The sequence below is a fragment of the Hermetia illucens genome, chromosome 4 (assembly GCF_905115235.1).
Source record: "Hermetia illucens chromosome 4, iHerIll2.2.curated.20191125, whole genome shotgun sequence".
Lineage (NCBI taxonomy): Eukaryota > Metazoa > Arthropoda > Insecta > Diptera > Stratiomyidae > Hermetia > Hermetia illucens.
In genome coordinates this window covers 15,058,942-15,084,533 of record NC_051852.1, presented here as the reverse complement: position 1 = coordinate 15,084,533, position 25,592 = coordinate 15,058,942, and the positions used below count along the sequence as shown (strand labels likewise).

General features: G+C 45.1%; 1 protein-coding gene across 1 annotated transcript in view; it reads right to left on the bottom strand.

Annotated features, from left to right (window-relative positions):
• Window positions 1-25,592, bottom strand: part of LOC119656300 (tetratricopeptide repeat protein 28) — a 145,230-nt gene that overhangs the window by 106,621 nt on the left and 13,017 nt on the right. The window contains exon 2 of the mRNA XM_038062738.1: window positions 24,595-25,005. The gene's annotated coding sequence lies outside the window, so the exon portion shown is untranslated. The remainder of the gene's footprint in view (window positions 1-24,594; window positions 25,006-25,592) is intronic.

Here is a 25,592-nt window from a genome sequence, read left to right as displayed (position 1 = left end):
GTCGTAGAGTAAAAATTCTTACATTTCCTGAATCTGGGTCGCCTCCCCTTTCGAACGAGACATCACTCACAGAATTCCGACGATTTTGCATTTTTGGCCATTTTTACGACCCGGGGGTCGTGGAAATTTTCAATTTTCCTCGATTTTTCTTAGGCTCTCCGACCGTCGATTTTCCACCATATCTCGCGTTCCCGATGTCGTAGAGTAAAAATTCTTACATTTCCTGAATCTGGGTCGCCTCCCCTTTCCAACGAGACATCACTCACAGAATTCCGACGATTTTGCATTTTTGGTCATTTTTACGACCCGGGGGTCGTGGAAATTTTCAATTTTCCTCGATTTTTCTTAGGCTCTCCGACCGTCGATTTTCCACCATATCTCGCGTTCCCGATGTCGTAGAGTAAAAATTCTTACATTTCCTGAATCTGGGTCCCCTCCCCTTTCGAACGAGACATCACTCACAGAATTCCGACGATTTTGCATTTTTGGCCATTTTTACGACCCGGGGGTCGTGGAAATTTTCAATTTTCCTCGATTTTTCTTAGGCTCTCCGACCATCGATTTTCCGCGATATCTCGCGTTCCCGATGTCGTAGAGTAAAAATTCTTGCATTTCCTGAATCTGGGTCGCCTTTCCCCTTCGACAAGACATCGTTCCCAAAAATCTGATGATTTTGCATTTTTCGTCCTTTTTTTCACCTGGGTCGTTTTCGGGGGTCGTGAAAATTTTCAGTTTGTCGTTGGGGAGACTTTCCGTCGTGGACCCTCAATGGTTTCAAGTGATAGCCGACTACCAAGGAGAATGACTACCGCCTGCCGGTAGCGGAGGTGAAGATTTTCCGTTGGATCAATGTCGTATCATGCAGTGATCACGTCCTATTCGTCCCATTGGGGAAGAATCGCGGGTAGAGCAGCCCGCGATGGAATGTCCGATAATGGAGGTCATATTGAAGTGCAAATGAGTTTTTAATGTTCTTGCTTCCCCGTGATGTATTGTTTGTCGACGGTGGGTGGTTAGCAGTGGTTCAATGATGAATTAAATTACGTACCGAACTGGTTTTTCCTCCGAATCTGCTTAAATGGGGTGTTTCCTGTGAATATCTTTGGGGATTCCACATTCCACACAGAACTTCTTTGTATGTCGGTTTACAATAATACCGAAAAATATGTAAAGTCGCATTGGTACATGGATTAAGCCTTCCCATGAGTTGCCTGTATCTAATGCGTTAACAGTTGAGGGTTCCTAATAAAAGTACTTTCGATTCCCAGTCATCAGCGACTTAAGGGGGTCATCCCGTGTGAAGGCCGTTTTTTTGCATTTTTTTGAAAAATTATTTTGAAGGACTGGATAAAGATAGAAACGTGACTTTTTCACCATATGTTTAGTGATGTCTCTAGTATCAGGATTTTGGTATTTTTTTACGGCATTTTTTATGAATAAAAAAAAAACGACCCGTCCGATTGCAATTATCCTAGTTTGCGGACCGTAGAAATATGTACTAAAGAAGCCGTGAAAATTTCAAAGAATTCGGTTGGATAGATTTTGAGCTATGGTGGCAGCCGATTTTCAAGATGCAGTTTCAAGAAAAACGCATTTGTGATTATCAACAGTAAAATTTTCACTCACCATTAATCTTCTATACCTGGTCCATAGAGAGCACCCTCCGTTTCTTCAAAAAAGTCTTGTAAGGCCGATTGTTGCTCTCTGATTGCAATTCTGGCTCTTTTAGCGAGGTCAGTCGACCGTCGTTCGGACCGCCACTTCATTACGGCGGTCGACATTAACCTGACATATGTGACCAACTTGACATCCCATTGTCACTAGGATTTTGAGAATGCCATTGAATCCTTCATTGAAAATAATTACAGCCATAAAAGTGGCTATTTCTACGACTTTGGCCCCAGAATGAAGGTGTTTAGGAGCGAAAGTCCAGATCAATGCATTTAACGACTCATCGTTATTCTGGGTTTCTGCTCCTAAACATCTGTTCAAGAGATCATCTCGTGACGAATCTTCGTAGATTGGTTTGATGACTGTTTGAACTTCTTCAGTCAAAGGTACCTTCTCATGGTGGAAACTATCCAGTTCTCCTTTAGCTTTCGCTTTACGCCATTTGCACCAACTGTCCTCGCCTGCTAGACAATTTTGATGCTGAGGATTTCCATCTGTAGAACATTTATGGAAGAAAGTTGCCCAAATTTCTTGCTTCATTCCTTCTATCGAATGCGTGTCGACGAATAGCTAGCCCAAGAAATCTAGTGAGGTTGTTAATAACCTTATCAGTAAGTTTTCCAGCCCCTTTTTCACCAATGCCTTTGTGATTCTTCTTCGCATTTCTAAGGCGCGTTCCCATTCTTTTCTCGACATGTCCTACGCATTCCTTTTTTACTACTACGTATATTTTATTATTTACCCAGCGTCGTATCGTCCTATCTGCCTGTTGGATACAATGGGGAAGATGATGGAGAGAGTCATCTACAACAGACTTCTGCCCATCGTCGAAGCCAGCAATGGTTTGTCGGAACGCCAGTTTGGTTTCCGACGCGCCCACTCTACGGTGGACGCAATTGGCATGGTGGTAAACCTGGCAAAAGGTGCACTGATTTCTGGCGGCTGCTGTGCCGTGGTGGCGTTGGATGTGAAAAACGCATTCAATTCGGCCAACTGGAATAGACTTAAAGGGGCGTTGGCTGACATAGGTGTCCCCGGATACTTAGCGAATTTGGTGGAAAACTATCTCTCAGAGACGACTCTTTGGTACGGGACGGATGAGGGCCCCAAAGAGTACATTGTCACAGCCGGGGTACCACAGGGATCGGTACTTGGTCCCCTGTTGTGGAATATCATGTATAATGGGGTGCTTGCTCTTCCCATCCCAGAGGGGACTACGATTGTCGGCTTTGCTGATGACCTAGCTGTGGTTGTTGCAGCAAAACACCCTGAAGATGTGGAGGTTTACGCAACAGATACAGTGAGAGCGGTAAAGTCCTGGCTAGAAAAGGCCGGGCTGACCTTAGTGGACGCGAAAACGGAAGCGGTCTTAATAACGAACCGCAGGAAAAATAACACTGTGAAAGTGGAGGTCGGTGGACATACGATCGTATCAAAGCCGGCTGTCAAATACCTGGGGGTAATAATTGACACTAAATTGAGTTTTAGGGAACACCTAGAGTATGCATGCCAAAAGGCAGCCAGTGCCACCACGGCACTTGCAAAAATGTTGCCAAATATTGGTGAACCGAAACATTGCCGGAGGTTGGTGCTAGCGGGAGTTGTGCGCTCCATCCTGCTCTACTCGTCGCCTGTGTGGGCAGAGGCGCTTGCAAACTCTCCGAGACGGAAGCAGGTGAACTCGGTTTACCGGCGGATGGCTTTGAGGATTTGCAGTGCTTTTAGAACCACATCAGATGAGGCAGTATTGGTGGTGGCAGGCATGATCCCTGTTGACATTCTGGCCAAAGAAATGAGTGTCCTGTACAATGCAAGACGTATGGAGGGGCATGCACAGCGTAGAAATGCGGCAAGGTCAGAGCCGCTTGATCTCTGGCAACGCAGATGGGACGAGTCTACGAAAGGTCGGTGGACGCACAGGCTCATTCCCAACATTAGGGTGTGGCTTGAGCGAAAACATGGGGAGACCAACTACCACATTACCCACTTCCTCACGGGACACGGTGGTTGCTACAGGCAGTATCTGCACCGCTTTGGGTTGGATGATTCTCCGAACTGTCCCAGATGCGATGGCATACCGGAGGATCCAGAGCATGTGACGTTTCACTGCCCACGATTTGCGATGGAGAGAAGGAGCTTAAACCAGGTGCTGGGCAGTAGTGGGACCTCGGAGAGCTTGGTTACTGAGATGCTGGAGTCCGAGGAGAAGTGGCTTTCGGTTGACTCCGCAATCATCCAAATGCAGGAGGAGTTGCTGGAGGAAGAAAGAAGGAGGAAAACTGCAAGTAGAAGAAGGATGATTGCCTAAGAGCAAACCTGCCCCGCGAAGTAATACCTCAATGGTGGTCCCGCGGGGCTGGGGCTGGAGAGACCGGGGGTGGTTTTTAGTGGATGTGAATCCCACACGCGCCCGCTGTGGTTCCGCCGTTCGGGCGGCGGAGCTGCGTCTGTTGAAAGGAAATGAGGGGAGGAAAACGATTAGGACTTCTGATAATCTGTCGAAGAAATGTTTACACAGAGAAGGGGAGCTGAGGCAGGGAAAATATTCACACGAAATGATAAAGGGGCATACATTTAGGCAATGATTATATTGGCACGCAGGGGGGATACGTCACTTTGAAGGAAGCTGTCACTTGGTCAGGAGAGCCATCCTTCGTCAGCTTCACAGATGAGAGAGGTTAGAAAATTGAGTTGGCTTTGCTTCTGATAGGTCAGAATTTCGTCGGAAGTAATGGAGTATGTATGCTAGCCTCAACAAGAACAGTTGTTTCGGTGGCGAGGCGACGTTCAGCTGGGGGCCACTCGGGCGAATGAGGTCGGAAAGGACTGCGGTTCAGCGTGGTGGGCGTCGATGATGCACAAGAGGAAACGTGCCGTGCTGCTAATGCAGCAGCAGTAGGACAATCGTCAGAACTATGATGTAATGTTTGATGGCGGTGGTTGGGGAGCAGTGGCTCAATAAGGAGTTCAATTGCAAACCCAATCAGAAATGGATTTTCCACCGAATTTGCTTAAATAGGGGGTTCCCTGTGGAGATCTTGTGGGCATTCCACATTCCACACAGAACTAAAAAGTATGTAAAATCGCATAGGTGCATGGATTAAGCCTTCCCCTGAATTGTCTGCACCTAATGCATTAACAGTTGAGCGTTCCTAATAAAAGTACTTTCGATTCCCAGTCATCAGCGACTTAAACCATTTGTTCTCACCCCTCAGCTCATTAAACATTCATTGGGAGCTTGTTTGCTCATAAAATTTTTTCTCCATTTAGAAAATTCCCGAGCATTAAGGTGGTCCGCAGGTATATCATTCAATTAAAGTGTAGTTAAAATCTTTTGATGTGGTTCTAATAACAGAACAAACGTAACGCTTGAATTAAAGCTTCAAAAATTACTTCCTGAGTGAACACACAGAATGATGATGATGACGATGATGATGAACAGAAATGAACAATTCCATTTGGGAGCGGTACAAACTTCTTAAACAGGCAAATACTCAAAATATCTTATATGATCGGTGGTATCTGTTTTCCATGCAATTTACTTTGGTTTTAGGTTGTCGGATGCAGGGAGGGTTACCAACTGGTGCCTGGCTCAAATCTCCAGGGATAACAAAGAGAAGTATCTTATGGATTGCTACCGTCGATTAGATTCCGAGATGCCTCTGAACCAGGAGTTGCTTTAGATTTAAACTTCGCGATAAGGAATCCGATGGAAAAGTACCCTCCAAGCAAAATTGGGTTGGGTCTTTCAATAATCTGTGTTTAGTATTCCACTAGATGCCCACTGATGGGACTCTTCCTAAACCAATCTGAATCTATGTAATCCCAAACGGCTACTCCGACTGACTGCGGTTACTCTTTGTTGTGTTCTTGATAGAATTTTGTTGTTGTTTTTTCACAATGCCATCCTATCCAATCCTCCATTGGGACTTTGACTACCGCATTCGGGGCATTAATAACCGACAAAAATTATGACAATAGGTAAAGTGGCAGTAAAAGAAATTCAAATAATGGTCATCTAATAACCGTGGCACGGAGGTAAGTGGATTCTCGGCGGTTGGCGGAAAGAATCTTTCAACCGAGACCGAATCGCGTCTGCCCCATATGAAAGATGCTGTTGCGGCCAACAGAAAATGGCCAAACCATAATAAAAGAGAGGATCCGGCCGGTTTTTTTTCCCTTCGGTTCTTCATTATTTGATCAATTTATACGAACAAAACACACAGCAAGTAGCCAGATGCTGAAAGCATCTTATTTTTTCACATCTTATGAGATTTCATCGACAATTGCTCCAGTTGGAGGCTGGATAAATAGTACAGAAAAGATGGAATTGAGAAAAATTGAATTGACGCAAGATTGGCCTTTAGCTACTCCATTCTTCACACTTGTTGAAGTTGGACGTGCAGGGTTAAAAGTCTAATGGTCGTGAGCCGAGTACCGTGGAAACCGCACAACGAGAAACTGGAAAATTACATGTGGACGTGCAAAGAGAAAGATTTTCACAAATTAAGGTGTAGGACGCCTTGATTTCTCTCTAACGTAACATCAGTCGGGACCACTTTGCTGTTTGAGCCCATCCCCCAATTTGCTTCCTCCAGGACTAATTGGAGTGATGTCCCTTCGTTAATTTATTCATAAGACAATCCTCATTAGTCCCAGCCAGGTATCAACCCCATTCAGTCCTTATCGTTCCCAACGCGCCGGCCAGTAGCCTGAAGCCAGACTCTGTCTAGCAGACCAGGCAAGCCTCCATAAAACCGGAACGAGACCCAAAAACTCCGTTCCAATAGGTAAATGATATGTCTGAGTCCAGGACGCTTTGTCTTTGATTTTTTCCGAATCTCCGCTAAAAATACCGGCCAGTCGCCAGCGGATCACAACTCTACCGTTCCCAAATGACATAGTATCTTATTGGCAAGAGCGGAATAAAACTCGGAAAGTAACGTGGATGCATTCAAGGCACTGGATGGCGATTTTAAACCATTCAACAGAAGCATTTGGACTTTTGGTCTTTTGCCACGGTTCCAAGTGAAACAAGGAGAAATCAAAAGATATATCTGAGATGAAAAAGGTAGATCCGTCCGTCTGGATATCAACAGATAGTCACTCATCGGTAATTTATTTGCTCATTCAATTGCTGCGGGGATGTCATTTCGTATGTAAATCGACTATTGACTGTTTGGCGGGTCCTTGGAATTTTATGCTAATGGTCAAGTGCTTCGTGAATCTGCCGTCTATCTTTGTACAATGAAGACTACAGGATCTCGCGAGTGGGACATGTTGGCTGCTCGAGGCTAAAATTGTGCTTTGTATAATGATGGGTGTTGGGGTTTTGATATGTCCCAACGTTTTTCTAGGCGAATAAGTTTCGGAATCTATTCATATATCTGTAGTCCTAGTCGTTGTATTTCCACTACGGAATGCAAGAATGGTAAGCGAATACTTAAGTGTTAATCCGCCTTTTCTACCATCGTGGATTTCATTTTAAGTTTTTGTGTGAAAGAAAGATTTAATAGAATCAATTACCTGGTCGTCTGCTTGGTGCTCAAGCGAAAAGGAGCATGGAGTGGGTACCCTGTCTGCTGACTTAACACCAAGTTGGATAGACGAGAGCCTCTCGTTGCGTTCTCCCTGATTTGCTGATTTTAAAAGCATATGTTGAAAGCACTGGTTGAAAGTTTACGACCCATTCCAGCCATGTCTACCCGACGTACCCGATAGATAGCCAATGCCGAGTTAAATCGGACACAATTGGTACCTGATTAAAGGTCAAAACTGGGATCAAACAGTAGACTGCAGGACACACTAACGCGGAATATAACTCCATGGCAAGCAACTGGTCTCCCTTTAAGCTAACTTGTCTTTTTTTGAGGAGTCAAGCCTCTCGTCTGCCAAGTTAGTGGATGTATGGCGCAGCAGGGTTAATAGCATTCGAAATTGTCACGTATCTCCGAGATTAACATCCCCGTCTTACTCGACTTCTCGGCTATCGCCAAAGCACAGAAGGATGACGCAATGCTTCAGAGCCTCAAATCCAACCTCAAATACAAATTTCGGGAGTTGTCCATCTTCGGATCGAACCTCTCCGGCCATACATTCCGGCCACCTTTCGCAAGGAAATGTTTCATGCGGTTCACGACTTAGCGAATGCAGGCATCAGGACGACAAATCGGTTAGTTCCCGAGAAATACTTCTGGCCCTCCATGAATAAGGACATTAACTCCTGAGCCAAAGAGTGCATGCCAGAAGTGTAAAGTCACCAGGCATGTAAGAAAAGAAGTGGGATCCTTCCCCCGCACTACCAAGCGGTTCCACACTATACACCTCGACATCGTAGGTCCTTTGCGAGACTCGCACGGTTTCCGGTATTGCCTCACAATCACCGAAAGATTTACGCCGTCGGCTGAGGCAATGCCTCTGAAGGACATTACGGCGCAATCTTGTGCCGAAGCAATCTGTCGAAAGTGGATCCCCCCCCCTCGGCTTTGGTGCCCCTGCAGTAATTCTCACTGATCAGGGAATGCAATTTGAGTCCACCCTTTTTTCGGAGTTAGGCAAATTCGTCCGATTCAAACGCCAGCGGACTACTGCATACCACCCGCAATCTAATGAGATGCTAGAGCGTTGGTACCGGATGCTGAAATCCGCCATTATGGCTCGCGAAGATCCGTCCTACTCGGCTTCCGTACAACCCGCCAAGAGGAATTTGCTGCCAGCCCCGCGGAGCTGGTATATGGGGAGAACCCAAGGCTCCAAAGTGATCTGGTCTTCCCCCAGAGATGGGGTCTCACAGACTCTGGATTACTGCGTCTGCTGAGAGATAACCTCCACCGCCTTAAACCCAAATCTCCCAACCGACCTACATACTTGCCTGCGCGCCCAAGAAGCTGGACACGTGCACACACGTCCTGGTCAGGACTGATGCTGTCCGGAAGCCGCTGTTAATTCGACTGTCAGATGCCACCACCCGTGTTCTCCGTGGCGGAGTCGGCTTGGAAATGAAATGTGAAAAATAATTGAAGTTTAAAAAGTGGAGATGAATGATGAATTTTCAGTCATCATCATCATCAACGGCGCAACAACCGGTATCCGGTCTAGGCCTGCCTTAATAAGGAACTCCAGACATCCCGGTTTTGCGCCGAGGTCCACAAATTCGATATCCCTAAAAGCTGTCTGGCGTCCTGGCCCACGCCATCGCTCCATCTTAGGCAGGGTCTGCCTCGTCTTCTTTTCCTACCATAGATATTGCCCTTATAGACTTTCCGGGTGGGATCATCTTCATCCATACGGATTAAGTGACCCGCCCACCGTAACCTATTGAGCCGAATTTTATCCACAACCGGACGGTCATGGTATCGCTCATAGATTTCGTCATTGTGTAGGCTACGGAATCGTCCATCCTCATGTAGGGGGCCAAAAATTCTTCGGAGGATTCTTCTCTCGAACGCGGCCAAGAGTTCGCAATTTTTCTTGCTAAGAACCCAAGTTTCCGAGGAATACATGAGGACTGGCAAGATCATAGTCTTGTACAGTAAGAGCTTTGACCCTATGGTGAGAGTTTCGAGTGGAACAGTCTTTGTAAGCTGAAATAGGTTCTGTTGGCTGACAACAACCGGATTTCATCATCGTAGTTGTTATCGGTTGTGATTTTCGACCCTAGATAGGAGAAATTGTCAACGGTCTCAAAGTTGTATTCCCCTATTCTTATTCTTGTTCGTGCTTGTGTTTGACCAGTGCGGTTTGATGTTGTTGGTTGATTCGTCTTCGGTGCTGACGTTGCCACCATGTATTTTGTCTTGCCTTCATAGATGTGCAGCCCAAGATCTCGCGCCGCCTGCTCGATCTGGATGAAGGCAGTTTGAACGTCTCGGGTGGTTCTTCCCATGATGTCGATATCGTCAGCATAGGCCAGTAGTTGGGTGGACTTGAAGAGGATCGTACCTCTTGCATTCACCTCAGCATCACGGATCACCTTCTCGAAGGCCAGGTTAAAGAGGACGCATGATAGGGCATCCCCTTGTCGTAGACCGTTGTTGATGTCGAGTGGTCTTGAGAGTGATCCTGCTGCTTTTATCTGGCCTCGCACATTGGTCAGGGTCAGCCTAGTCAGTCTTATTAATTTCGTCGGGATACCGAATTCTCTCATGGCCGTGTACAGTTTTACCCTGGCTATGCTATCATAGGCGGCTTTAAAGTCGATGAACAGATGGTTCAACTGTTGTCCATATTCCAACAGTTTTTCCATCGCCTGCCGCAGAGAGAAAATCTGATCTGTTGCTGATTTGCCTGGAGTGAAGCCTCTTTGGTATGGGCCAATGATGTTCTGGGCGTATCCGGCCTAGCAAGATAGAGGAGAATATCTTATAGATGGTACTCAGCAACGTGATACCTCTATAATTGCTGCACTGTGTGATATCTCCCTTTTTATGTATGAGACAGATTATGCCTCGCTGCCAATCGTCAGGCATTGATTCGCTGTCCCATACCTTGAGCACAAGTTAATGAACCACTTGGTGTAACTGGTCGCCTCCATATTTAACCAATTCGGCTGTAATTCCACCGGCTCCTGGCGACTTATGATTTTTTAGCCGATGAATTGCACGGACTGTTTCTCCTAAACTTGGTGGTGGCAGTATTTGTCCGTCGTCTTCAGTTGGCGGGACCTCCAACTCGCCGATGTTCTGGTTGTTCAGTAGCTCATCAAAGTACTCAACCCATCGCTCTAATATGCCCATTCTGTCGGAAATCAGATTTCCCTCTTTGTCTCGGCAGGATGAGCATCGAGGTGTATAAGGCTTCATCCTGCTGACTTGTTGGTAAAACTTCCGCGCCTGGTGCGGTTGCTCCCTGTACTTTTCTAGTTCACAGACTTGTTGGTTCTCCCAGGCTTCCTTTTTCCGTCTGTGAAGTCGCTTCTCCGCTCGTCGGAGTTCGTGATAAGTCTCTGCGCGTGCCCGCGCTCTTTGAGAATGCAACATTACTCGGTATGCGGCATTCTTCCGTTCCGTTGCTAGCTTACATTCATCGTCAAACCAGCCGTTCCGACTCCTTTTGCGGCTGGGGACAAGTATATTTGTGGCCGTATCCATGATAACGTTCTTCAGGTGATTGTGAAGATCATTTGTTGATGCTTCATCTCCAGGTCCTCTGTTGACTGCAGTTATTGCGGCATCCATTTCCCTCTTATAGGTGTCGCGGAGGGTTGTGTTGTGGATGGCTTCAGTGTTCACTCTCACCTGATTGTCAGAGGGGATTCTAGGTGGTATTATTCGGGCTCGGAGCACCATGCCAACGAGATAGTGATCCGAGTCTATATTGGCCCCCCTATATGTTCTGACATTCATCAAGGCTGAGAGGTGGCGGCGTTCGATCAACACGTGGTCAATTTGGTTGAAAGTGGTCCCGTCTGGAGAGGCCCACGTATGTTTGTGGACCGCTTTCCGCGCAAACCAGGTACTTCCAACAACCATTTCGTGTGACCCTGCTAATTGAATAGTCCGCAGTCCGTTATCATTTGTTTTTTCGTGTAAGCTATGGGAGCCAACGTATCGCCTGAATACGGGCTCCTTCCCTACTTGGCTGTTAAAATCCCCAAGTATGATTTTGATATCATATCTGGGACAGGCTTCGAGGGTTCTTTCTACTGCCTCGTAGAAGGTATCCTTCTCCGACTCTGCAGCCTCCTCTGTAAGGGCGTGAACGTTTATGAGGCTTATATTTCTAAACTTGCTTCGCAAGCGCAGAGTGCATAGCCGTTCGCTTATACTTTCAAAGCCGATAACAGCAGGTTTCATTTTTTGGCTGACTAAGAAACCTATTTCGAGCACATGGTTTACATGATGGCCGCTATAATATATGATATAGTGGCTCTTCTCCAGGAAACCGGTCCCTGTCCATCGCATCTCTTGCAACGCTGTTACATCAGCCCTATATTGGGACAGGGTATCGGCTAGCTGCTTACCAGCTTCATCTCTGTACAGGGAGCGCACGTTCCATGAGAAAATGCGCAAATCGTTGTTCCTTTGTCGTTGCCGGGTCCGTCGTTTTAAAAACCGTCCTATCCGAGGCTCCTGTTGTGGCTTCGTAACAGGTTGTTTTCCGTGTAGGGTTGTCAGCCCTACCCAACGCCCAACCTGGAGGACCAGTTGGTACAATTTGTCCCGTTTTTAGGCGCGGGAGACTCGCCTTCATCCTTCTCCGTCTGCAGCTTTTCGTCAAGAAAGAGCTCCCAGCGGTCACCACGTGGAGGTGGAGATAGGGTTTGGTAGTAGAGCTGTTGGTGTTGGTTCAGCAGGCATTTCCCAGGTTTTATGCTCCATCGTGGGTACCAATCCACGTTTCGCCCCGGGACCTATACTACCCTTTGACCTTTCAGTCAAGCTAAACGAATTATTGAAAAGTTGTAAAATTACTTAACTTTGAGAGAGTTTCGCTATTATCCCTTAACTTTGAGAGAGTCTCGCTAATTATTCCTTAACTTTATATCAATAAAATTATTTAAGCTGTGATTTCTAAGTTTATTTTAAAATGTCAAAGCTCCGAATCGGAAGCAGTTGCTAGCGATATTCATATCCAATATCTGGAAGAATCTAGAACAATCAAGTCGTATCAAGACTAAAGATGGTTATAACCACACTCTGTAGGAGGAGACCCTACTATTAACTAAACGCTACGGATCTAGACTGGGGAGTTGAAACTCACCCCCAAGGTGTCATTCGAACCGTATCCATTAGATAGTTTGCAGTCGTGGTTAGCTTACTGCATTCGAATGGAGTCCCACTGATACCTGGTCGCATGATCACCATGTTACGGAGGGAGCCATGGCAAGGCGGAATACCTGGCCCAAATCCTCGTGAGAATCAAATAAACGAGCAATTAAAAAGAAATAAAAGGAAAACCAATAATGAACAAGCTGGACCCCGTACCAAACGCAAACTTGTCCACCAGGCGGACACACATCTCCGCAATACTAAGAGCCAGGTGACTACACCCAAAAAAGGAGAAGTTGGGAAGTCAAACTGCGGGGCCACCGTCAAAATTCGCTTACTGCGCAAACTACAATCAACAGAAACCACTGCCCGAAAACAGGGACAATGAAAAGCACGTCTGAGATCAGTATATTAGACATCAGGAAGGAGACAGGCGCTAAATGGTATCTGTGTTATCCAAAGGAAGCCCAGAAAGAAGGCTCAGAACAGACCTAAGCCTTCAACATCAGAGCCAAGAAAGTGGGGAGCAGCGAAGATCAGCCCACAACAGAAAACCGTCCAAGAGGGGAATGCTCCTAAAAACTCCAAACGCGAACCCGCGACGGCGGAAATCCCCTGAAGACAGGAATCATTAGGCTCACTGTTACTCATGCGGTCAAAGGAATTTGACTGGTCATACTGTCAAAAACAATTCCGAAACAAGTACTCACTCATGAGTAGCAGGAAGGAATTGAAGACTTTGGCGGCAGGTAGTTGTGCAAGGGATGGAGTGCACAACTCGTGTTCAGCGGCATATGCTTTCGACCAGGACGGAGGATACTATGGGCTAGAATCATAGTCCCTAAATTGCCAAGCTTCAAAGAAGCAGGATTGTTGACATGTGCTGGGGATGATATGCGAGGTGCATACAAGGTGATAGTGTTTCTTTCTAAACTGCAGCTCTAGAGATGAGGATTTTATGGGCCTCTTAACTGCTCAAAATGGTGATCTCCGTACGTTATTGTGGAGAGTTTTTGGGAGCAAAGGTTAATTCCTTGCGATTGAAGTAGATTTATTTATTTATTTAATTAAAGGCAATCTACAGAAAAGGAAATTCCTAATTAAATATTGTCCTCAGAGTGTGCGCTTGAAGTTAAAGAAAGGAGGCGACCTAGAGGGAAGAGCTATGCCAAAACCTAAAGGTAATTGGCTAACTTGACCGTGAAGGACCGCCCGCAAATACTGAAGCTCCATCGAAGCGCTCGGTCGGCACGTGCTTGCACGCCTCTAGTATAGAGCCTCTAGTATAGAGTATAGAGCCAGGCTCGGGAATGTGGGAGGGCGTCCTTTGAGCGCTACGATCCATACAAAATCCACAAGGGCCGATGCAGAAAATAATATCGGAGTTGGCAGAGCAGTCCATCAGGCAATTACAGAATTTGAAAAGGGTACACATATCAAGGAAGATACGGCGTTGCTGTAGGGCAGGGAGATTGAGGGTGCGGCGTCGTGACGGATAGTCCACCCGGAGAATGTTCTTTTTGAAAAAAAGAATGGGGGTGAATTTATGTTATGCAGCTCCAAGGGCGCGATAATCACGGTTGCGGAATATTCTTTCTTTTTCGCACAGGAATATTCGAGGATGTTTCTAACAGTTGAAAGAGTTGAAAAGTTTTAAGGAGGGCTGAATTGAAATAAAGTCAGAGAGGGGAGGTAGGATAAAACTTTTGGAAGTTCGATTGATGATGTCAATGAAGTGGTAACTGAAACGAAATTTGTCATTGAAGATTACACCCAGACTTTGAACAAAAGTCAGTACTGAAAGGAGTTGTCCGAGTCAAGGTTGGATTGCAAGAGAGCACAGTGCAGTGGAGACGAAACGGAGGCAAATAATTTAATGTCGTCAGCGTACAGCGAACATGAACAGATAAGAACGGAGGGGAGGTCATTGAAAAAAAAACCGGAATAATAGGAGACCAAGTATGGAACTTTGGGGAACACCAGAGAAACGGAATTAGTGCCCATGAAAAGAAGCTTTGCACAGAGAGTATGAAAGGTAGGAGGAAAGCGATGAAATTATTGAGAGAGGGAAGTTGAGTAGAGAGAGCTTGGAGAAGAGTACATTGTGGTCAACGGTATCCAAGGCTTTGGTGAAATAGGCATAAATAGCGTGTACCGCTTGTCGTGAATCAAGGCATTTAGCAACGAAGTTGGTAAAGACCAAAAGGTTTGAAGCAATAACCAGATGTTCCACGAAACCATTCTGTTCTTTAACAACAAGGTGATCGAAGTGCGCCGCCAGCCAGTCGTAGAAGTACCTTGCGAGGAATTTGGAAAAAGACGAAAGAAGAGAGATGGGGCGGTAGTTCACAGCTAGTGAAGGATCTCCGCTCTTGAGGATAGGAATGATAAGAGCCTCTTTCCAGAGATGGGGAAAGTAGCATTCTTCTAAATTTTGTAGAAGATAATACAGAAGGAGGGAAATGTGTTGTTTACAGTTAACAAGAAAGAGGTTAGGAAGCCCATCAGGACCAGGTCCGATATTGGTGTCAAGATTACCAATGGCTCAACTCAACTAAGGAAGGACCGGGCGAGGAAATAGAGAGACGTGACGCTCAGGGAGGTTGCAAAGGAGGAGATCAAGAGAGCTGTGCAAGAAATTTTTGGAGGTGTTGAAATTCAGGGCAGAACAAGTATTCATAAGGGAAAAGAGTAGAAGGCAAGAGTGGAAGCTATTGTTGGAAGCAAGCAGCAGGCCAATTGAGCATAGGGAGGTAAAAATCTCACCAGGGGAAGAAGGGGAGGGAAAAAATTGACAGTAGTTCGACGGTGTGCACGCACGGGCCGTAAGACCAACATATCTGTGCTTGATAACGCTGTATTGTGCTCCGCAATAAGGCCTGCATCCACGCGGGACTAGGACCAGTGTACCAGGAAGTGATCAAGTTAGCAAGATAGATCCCAACCAAGCTGATCACTCCCATAAGAGTATGAACACGAAGGGAAGAAGAGGACGCATGCACAAACTACAGCCTGAAAACAAGATTTAACAATGAGGGTTTCCCGATGGGCTCTTTGATTGGGAGTGTACTGACGAGACTACCTTAAAGTGGCTCTAGTAGGTAATCCCAACTTTGAGTTCTGGCGATCAACCCCAATTCACTATTCTGATTACAGAGCTTCGCACGATAGAACAACTCAGATGTTGGATATTTGTCCACTGAAGGAAGGCAAGAGACATGATGGGTAAACAGAACCTGGGCATTGATTTTAGAAACTGGAGAGTAAAGTTCATGAAGGCTAGGAAGGACAAATCCACAAATATGGAGGGTTTCAGTTTGGTGCTCGAACCGGACCTAAAGAGTTTGAAGGTGCTCAGAGACAGGCAACATATGATGGTCCACTTTTTCCTGGAAAGATTTAGATTCAATCGTATAAGGAAACTATAGAGCGCCATCTTTATTTTGAGAGCGAATTATAATGATGGTCTTCGACTTATAGAAAGTAGGATAAAATTGCAACGTCTTTGGTGGGCTTTTCCACAATGCATGCAATGGCGGACCCCTGTATGAGGGCTCACACTGGCACCATTCCTCAATTTTCTAGGGGGTATCATCAGATACTTTACGGAGCTCTGACCCACGGAGAGAACATTTGTTAATGAGGGTATCCACCCAGTCCCCATAATTTAAAGTCATCAATCCATCGTTTCCTGGAGGAGCGCTGTAGTCGTCCATATATTCATCACCCCATCCATCCAGGAAATTATTTAACTAGATGATGTTTCACAGCAATTATGTAGCTGCAAAAACAGCACGCTCCTCGGGTCTGTGATCCCAGAGCATCTCAACAAAATAGCCAGGAATGACAATCATTGCAGAAAAGGTCATGATTATCCAATGTTTGCTGGTGTTACTTTCTCCATAAATTGGCTATTCGGCCAAGTCAGTAGCTAATTTGATGACATCAGCACTTAATCCGATTTCCGGAACTACATGCTGAAGGCCTACTTAGCCCTCCAGAGCCGAAACCAATCTACTGCAGATTGGTTGCTCCATTTCTAGAGTCAGTCATATGGCTGATAAATTTTATATACTGTAGCTTTTGTCGTTTCCACGGTGTGGAAAATATCCTCTTCGATAAGGATATTTCGAGTAACTCAGCAAACATATTCCATGCCATCCAGCTTTGTTGTCCCCTATTCTACTGAAGATGTTCAGTAGTTCGTCCCTAGTTACCGCAGGAATTGCCGCCAAATTCAGAGGCCTTTGAGCGGCGTCAGTACGGATTTTTGCTGATGGAGTAACCCCTAGATGATTTTTAGCGAAAGAGGAGGCAAGTGATTGGTAAAGACGAACGACCTCTAAATATTGTAAAAATCGAAATGGCTCCAACAATGTCGTTTGTAGCTTGGTGCACATATTACTAGCCCTTGCTAAACTCGGATGGTTCAACTATTTCTGCTGCAGAAATCCTATGTAAGCATTCTCCTTATCTCTCCTCCGCCCTTTGAATGGAAACATATTTGAATGGTATCACTTAGCTTCTCTGAACTGCAGCCTGCGTGCCATGATTGCTTCCTTTGTCCAGCATTCACCTTCAGTTGTTATTGGCATTCCTTGTTTGAACACTTACTTCTCTAAAGCACTGGCAGAATTATATGTCATGGTGGCTAAGTTTTCCAACACCGAGGACCGTGCGTCTCCACGTACTCGAGGATTTCGATCAGAATCGCGTCTGGAAAGAACTTACCTGAGGCTTAGCGGAGATTATCTGGTACATGGGAACCAGAATGGCCCTGAGAGAATATTCTCCAGGAGGTTGTGCTTTCGGCCTCCTTATTTGTGGTTAACTCCCTTGTGGGTTGTGGCTACGCCCATATTGCAGGCATAACATCTACTGAAATTCGTAGAATTATGCTTTACAACTCAGAGGCCGTATCCCTTAATTGAGCCTGCACTCTGTGATTGGGACCGCCAAAGATGACGAGGAACCCGCTTGCCTATTTCCAAGTTTCCCCTTATCCTATCTTTTGTTAAGGTTTTGTGTTTTGGGTATCTTTCGCATGGCCATTTTTGTCCATGTGCCAGAGTTGTGCAAAGGCATGCACATGTACATTAGAAGAAAGTATTTGAGAAAGTATTTACACATCAATAGGTATGCCTCCATTTAGAACCACGACACTGTTATTCCCTTATTATTATAGTTCTTTAAGCGGTTACCACTCATCAATTTTCACCTATTACAGGTAGAAAAGTGCTAGTGGTAAACATGAAAATTGGTTCCAAAGAAGGACTTTTTTCGTCCCTCCCTTTTGCTCTCCGAAAAGCTGATTTTTGTGACTCTAAACAATAAACATTCTTTCATCTTGCGATACTGCTCCTTACCAACAATTTCCTTCCACTTGATCAAAACCAAAATAACTTGTTATATCTCGGGATGAAATTATTCATCATCATTATTTCGCCTGTTTATTTCCATCATGCGATGAAGACCATGCAACATAATTATAAGTATCCCCACAAAGGGAAATATCCGATACGTTGCCAATGACGGGACATTAATCATGCATTAATCAAAGTAATCTTGAGTTTGTAAAAACAAGCGACTTTCAGAAGGGAAAATATCGTAAATTATATGTTTTTGGTGACTTTGATCTGTTTCACTTCAATACGTTGCTTTCACACTTCATAATAAGCCGCGAAAATTGAACTTGAGAGAAAACGGAAAATGTTTCTTGGTAAATTGATTGATGCTTTGATCTGAGTGAGGGTAATCATTTTTGGTATGCTGCAGCGCTTATTTCAATTATGCTGCAAACTAGGTTAGTAGAAGAGTTCGCGAAAAAATAGTGTTAATGGAAATTGCTAGAAAGAACAGAAGTCCACGACGTGTGCAGAATGGACACGCTGACTTATGCCGTGCTAAATTATGTTACGAACCAATGTCGTTCCGCGAATATACACATCATGCTAGATTCACCTTTGTTATTTTTATTAACATTTGATGTATGTAATGGTCACTACCCTATTCGAAAGTCTGCAGCGATAGAGCGGACACTACCATATTTCAACTTAAGGGGCATTTCAATTAATTTTACGGTAGAGGTAGAATTTTCAATCTCATCTCTGGAGGGGGTGAGGGGTTATGGAGAGGAAGGCAAAGGTCCCCTTTTTCAACCCCGATAAAAACTCGTGGCGATCACCTCTCTTAAAAAGTTATGACATCTGAAAGTATGGGTTTTTTGATATTATCATGATAAAGTTTGAATTTCTAGCTCTACCTCCAGAGAACAGGGAAGGTACGCGTTTGGAACGAAGAGAGTGATCCCTCCTCTCTAACCCTGCTGAAGAGCTGCGGTGGTCGCCCCCTTAAAATGTTACAGTACCTCAAAATACAAATACTGCAATATCATAAAAGTAGGGCTGAAAAGAGTATAGGAAGAGAGGCAGAAGATCCCCTCTCTCCGGCTGCTCCGCTGCTGAAAAATCGTGCTGGTCACCCTTTCTTAAAAAGTTATGCCGGTTCAAAGGGTGGTATCTTGTTATTATTATGATAAACTCTGATTTGTCAAACCCAACCCCATTTCCGGAAGGGAAAGTAGTAGGGAGGGGGTATAGGGGAAGGAAGAGAATCTCTCCTCTTGCCCCGATAAAGAATTACAAGGGTCGCCTCCTCTTAAAAAGTTACGGTGACACAAAAAGGGGCTGTTTTTATATTATTAATAAGCTTACTAATTAGGCAATTACGGCCGCGATTTGCAAAAGAGTTCAAGGACACTTTCCTCTTCCATCCACTTTATGGACCGCTGCAATTTTTTACTGCGTAATTTAGTTCGACAATAAAATGCGAATCTTTTTGTTTCTCCTGTATACCTTCTCTATCTCCTCCTTACCTGGGAGTGAGGTCGATTGAAAGGTGGTCAAAGGGTAGTGTAGTTGGATTGGCACCCATGAAGGAGCAAAAAACCTGGGAAACGCCTGCTGAACCAGCACCAACAGCTCTAATACCAAAACTTATCCCCATATCTACGTGGCGACGGCTGGGAGTTCTTTCGTGACGAAAAGCTGCAGACGGAGAAGTATGAAGGCTGATCTCTCGCGCCTAAAAACGGGACAAATTGTACCAATTGACTCTCCGGGTTTGAGGGCGGGTAGGGCTGACAACCCTACATGGAAAACCGAAGTCACAAAAGAAGCCTCGGACTGGATTGACAACACCACGAAGAACCCGGCAACGAAAACGGAATAACGATCTATGTACCTTCTCATCAAACGGCCGCTCCCTGTACAAACCAAATGCTGCTCACCAGCTAGCCGATACCCCATCCCAATATAAGGCTGATGGAAGTAGCGTTACAAGAGATGCATTCGACAAGGGCCGCTACACCATATATTATACTGGTCATTCAGCAAACCATGTCCTCGGAATGGGTTTCTTAGTTAGCCAAAAAATGAACAAAAACATGAAACATAACCTATACACTCTGCGCTTCCAAGCGAAGCGCCGAGCAGAAATATAAGCCTCATTAACGTACCGAGTAATGTTGCATTCTCAAAGAATGCGGGCACGCGGGAAGACTCATCACGAATTCCGTCGAGCGGAGAAGTGATTTCACAGACGGAAAAAGTAAGCCTGGGAGAACCAACAGGTCTGTGAACTAGAAAAGTACAGGGAGCAATCGCACCAGGCGCGGAAGTTTTACCAACAAGTCAGCAGGATGAAGCCTTATACACCTCGATGCTCATCCTGCCAAGACAAAGAGGGAAATCTAATTTCCGACAGATGGTCATATTAGAACGATGGGTTGAGTACTTTGATGAACTACTGAACAATCAGAACATCGGCGAGTTGGAGGTCCCACCAACTGAAGATGACGGACAAATACTGCCACCACCAAGTATAGAAGTAACAGTCCGTACAATTCATCGGCTTAAAAATCATAAGTCGCCAGGAGCCGATGGAATTACAGCTGAATTGGTTAAATATGGAGGCGACCAATTACACCAAGTGGTTCATCAACCGATGCTCAAGGTGTGGGACAGCGAATCAATGCCTGACGATTGGCAAAGAGGTATGATCTGTCTCATACATAAGAAGGGAGATATCACACAGTGCAGCAATTATAGAGGTATCACGTTGCTGAGTACCATCAATAAGATATTCTCTGCTATCTTGCTAGGCCGGATAGCCCCATACGCCCACGATATCACTGACTCATGCCAAAGAGGCTTCACTCCAGGCAAATCAGCAACAGATCAGATTTTCTCTCTGTGGAAAGCTGTGGAAAAACTGTTGGAATATGGACATCAGTTGCACCATCTTTTCATCGACTTTAAGGCCGCCTATGATAGCATAGCCAGGGTAAAACTGCAAACGGCCAGAGAATTCGGTATCCCGACAAAATTGATAAGACTGACTAGGCTGACCTTGACCAATGTGCGAAGCCAGATAAAAGCAGCAGGATCACTCTCAAGACCATTCGACATCAACAACGGTCAACGACAAGGGACGCCCGATGACGCGTCCTCTTCAACCTGGCCCTCGAGAAAGTGATCCGGGGTGCTGAGGTAGTTGCAAGAGGTACCATCCTCTTTCAGTCCACCCAACTACTGGCATATGGTGACGACATCGACATCATGGGAAGAACGACCCGAGACGTATAAACTGCCTCCATCCAGATCGAGCAGGCGGCGCGAGATCTTGGGCTGCGCATCAATGAAGGCAAGACAAAGTATATGGTGGCAACGTCAGCACCGAAAACGAACCAACCAACAACATCAAACCGCACTGGTCAAACAGGAAGAATAAAGATAGGAGACTACAACTTTCAGACCGTTGATAATTTCTCCAATCTAGGGTCGAAAATCACAACCGATAACAGCTATGATGATATTCGTTTTGAGATGAAATCCGCGCACAGTTGTTGGCAGTCAATAGAGCCTATTTCTGGTTACAAAAACTCGTCTCACCATAGGCTCAAAGCTCTTACTGCACAAAACAATGATCTTGCTAGTCCTCATGTATTCCTCGGAGACTTGGGTTCTTAGCAAGAAAAATTGAGAACTCTTGGCCGCGTTCGGGTGAAGAATCCTACGAAGCATTTTTCGTCGCCTACATGAGGATGGACGATTCCGTGGGCCTACATAACGACGAAATCTATGAGCGACACCATGACCGTCAGGTTGTGGATGAAATCCGGCTCAATAGGCTACTTAATCCGTATGGATGAGGATGATCCCACCCGGAAAGTCTATAAGGGCAATATCAATGGTAGAAAAAGAAGACGAGGTAGACTATGCTTGATATAGAGCGATGGCGTCGGTGAGGACGCAAGACAGCTTTTAGGATTATCGAATTGGTGGACCTCGGCGCAAAACCGGGGTGTCTGGAGTTCCATAGACCGGATACCGGTTGTTGGGCCGGTGATGATGATGATGGAAAAAACCTAATTGTGAGACGCGATCCCTTTTTAAGGGGGGTAACCGCCAGGGGTTTTCATCCATCAACTCTCCACCCGCTCTGGCGATGGTGGGGAAAATTCAATTTTTGCCAATTTTAGGGTTGTCATTATTTGACAAATAAAAGCATCGATGAGGATTCTGAGTTTTACATTAATGTCTCCGAATTCGAGCGACACGGATTTCTTTTGTTCCCATTTTAAGCTTCGTGTCTGGTCCGTTATAACTTTTCGCGATTTCCGTCATATGTATCGATTCTTGATCGATTGATGCAAATCCTAACAGCACCACTTGTTTGTGTGTTTATGGTGAGGGTCCATAGATGCCCTTTATTCTCTTTCATAGTTTCCATTTGGAAAACCTGGATACCTGAAAAAGAAGAAAGTCTTCCATTTTTCCAGAATCTCATAGTCGATAATATCCGAAGATAAAATTTAGTTTAGGTCCGACCAGTTCAGCGAACTTTTGGCCAAGTTTGTGATCAATATCTCTCTTGACCTGGAAGTCGGTTTCTGACAGACATTTAAGCGCAAGATTTCGGTCCAGGTTAAGGAGCATCGCAAGTGAACAATGCTACGCGCCAACAGGGACTTCCGATATATTGGAGAAGGATGTACTTCTTCGAGTAATTAAACGCAATTCAGGAAAGTCTTTCTAAAGATGACATTTTGATCGTGATGGGTGATTGAATGCCAATGGGATCTGACAACACCTTGCTCGGACTTGTGATCGGGAAACACGGTCTTGGTGACCACAACGGTAATGATGGGAGGTTAGTGAATTTCTGCAACTTCTACTGGCTCGGCATTGGTGGCACACTATTTGAGCACAGAGCCTGCCATAAGGTCAGTTGGATTTCAACCGATCGTCATCTTACGAGCAATCAGATCGATTGCTTTGCAATCAGCGGTAGATTTAGGAGTTGTCTCCTGGATGTGGGTAACAAGAGAGACGCCGACATGGGCCTCGAAGAAGATCCCCATCTAATGGTCGATTATGTTGGTTTGTGTGTTGCGTCCGCCACTTCTCACAGGGTTGGGGAGCTGCAGCCACCAAGTTCAACCAGGACCGCTTGTTTGACCCAACTTACGCTCGACAGTGAGAGAACTATCTTGCTGATCGAACGGCAGATATACTGAGTAACCCGCCTGACAATATTGTTGAGCATCGGGCCACCATCAATCGTGGAAGCGGATCAATGAACGGAAGGGGTTGAAGCCTCTAGTGACCGTTGGGATTGATCCGCTTTCGCGGCCCTGTCTAAAATTAGGAAATGCAGTTATCTCAACACCAAGATTAAGTTGAGACTGTTCTGTGCTAGTGTTCTTTCTGTGTTCTTACACGGGAGTAGCACATGGAAAGTGAACTCCTCTGTTAGCCAAAAGCTCCAAACTTTCGTCAATACCTCTCTGCGTCAAATCGTCGGAGTACACTGGCGTACAGGCCTGCCTCTCGTACGGGCTGTAATTAGAAGACGGAAGTAGTAGTGGATAGGTCACACAATAAAGAGGATCGGGAATTACATTGCCATGCAGTGGAATCCTCTGTTCTAAACTGGCGACGAGTGGGTCGTCCCGAGGGCACTTGGAGCAGAACAGTAGACGAGAAGTGCAAGCGTCTCGGGAAATTGTTGGGGGTTACTGAAGGACCCACCAAGGAGTGACTGCCAACCAAATTAGTGATATGTATTTCGTAATGGCTACTCTATAATCAGAGCAATGTGGCAAAGAATGATAACCCCAAACAAACAAACAAACAATTCGGGAATATCAGATAGACTGGAAAGGTATCGCTCTGTCATGCAAGGTCGTACTATAGAGGTGTTCCATACAAACGACATAGCCGGTAACATCTTGTTCCTACAATGTTCGCTCTCAATTCAGAGTCAGGAGTGATATAACCAGATCATCGATTTCTAAGAGGATGAGGATTTGGTTTATTGTTAATATTCCATCCCTCAATTGCCACATGAAAGTCTCAAAAGGTCTTGCTTCTAACTAGGAATGGAGTTGAACCGAGATACATTCGGTTCTGTCGCAAAAGGTATCCGCAGATCTATAAATTCGAAGCAGCAGAGAGCAACCAAACCAATGAAAAACACTGTAGGCTCCAGGATAGAACATAAGAACAACGTCTGACTAGTTAGCTGGACAAGCACTCTGAGGTCACTCTGTGATACGAATATGTGGTAGGGTCTTATGAGGATTCTGCATTTGAATCACCAAAGGGACCGTTTCAATAAGACTGGATTCAAGGTTCAAGTTGGGATAGTATGTACTTCATACCGAGCGCTCCGAATACATTTTTAACTGAAAATTGTATGGAAACTATCACCGATTTATGGGAACTTGCTACCATATTTATTCCATTTAAGAATCTCAGCCAATGACCAGTAAACCTAAATAACTGCTTATTTGCTTTTTTCAAGTGCGCTCACACTTATTCTCAAAATGCAGTAAGCTCCTAAATGATTCCATCAACTATCTTAAATATTATGCAAGAACGCGGCTCCGCAACGTTCCAGGCTATCTTAAAAATGCTGCATGGCCGAAGAAGGTCGGTCGCACGACACTCACATATCTAGAGTATGAATCCGGTTTTTCATCGGCAACTTCAAGAAAACAGTCTTCCGGCAATCACAATCAGCTGCTGGTCAACACTACGTGCTTTCATATCTATTCTAAGCCCATTTCTCATTTTAAAATATAATAAAGACTCGAAATGAAATATGCATGCTAGGCGGACATAACGAATCACTTAAATTACCAACTCACCATGATTTACAAACAGCATCCCAACGACAAGATGAATAGCCGATTATTTTTCAGGAGCTTTCTTTCGCATAAAAATTTCACAACTTTGAGAGAGAAATGCTTGTAATCTTTTCAAATTTGAAAACATAACAACAAAACTATAATGAAATTCACTATTCCACACTCACACAGAACTGGTTATGGATTTTCTCCACACTTTGCCATTTTGACACAAATAAAATTCACCACGTTTCGCGCGCGCATTGCATTCGGATACGGCTCGATCGCACTTAAGATCGCACTCTTGGACTGCGTTCTTTGGTCAGCAAAACGAAAGATTTAAGCGAGTAACTTGGTCCAATGCTGAGTGCTTAGAGTCGGTGGTTGATGCTGTGCAATTTTCTGTTGGTTGATGGAAGCGCAGACAAGTACCTGGGGAAAATGAGATATTTACAGTGAATGGAAGTGATATTTGGCCAGCAATAATATAAAAGAGAAATAAACAAGTATTATATTGGGTTGGGGGAAAAGAAATATCGTATTTTGTCAATAGATGGCGACACTTAAACATATCTTGTGTTTTACTTATCGCATCGGATCATTCTATATGGCGATTTGAAGACGACAATCTGTGCTACAAGTGCCTCTTTGACAGTGTTGTGATCGTACGTTTCAATCTCAAGTTATAGCGCGTGAAAAATAGAGTTCACCAAGCAAGAAATTCGCCCCATTTTACATTTTTACTACCTGAGAGGTAAAAATGCAACGAAGGCGGCCGAACAAATTTGTGAAGTTTATGGGTCCGATACTGTAACGATTCGCACAGCACGGCGTTGGTTCGATCGATTTAGTTCTGGCGTAGTGGATGTCGAAGATACAACTCGTACTGGTAGGCCAATCGTCGTAGAAACCGATAAAATCGTCAAAATCATCCAAGTAGACCGGCATGTGAGCATGCGTCACACGAGTTGACGCAAAAAAAATCTCTTCGGTCGAATCAACGCCTGCGATGCACTGCT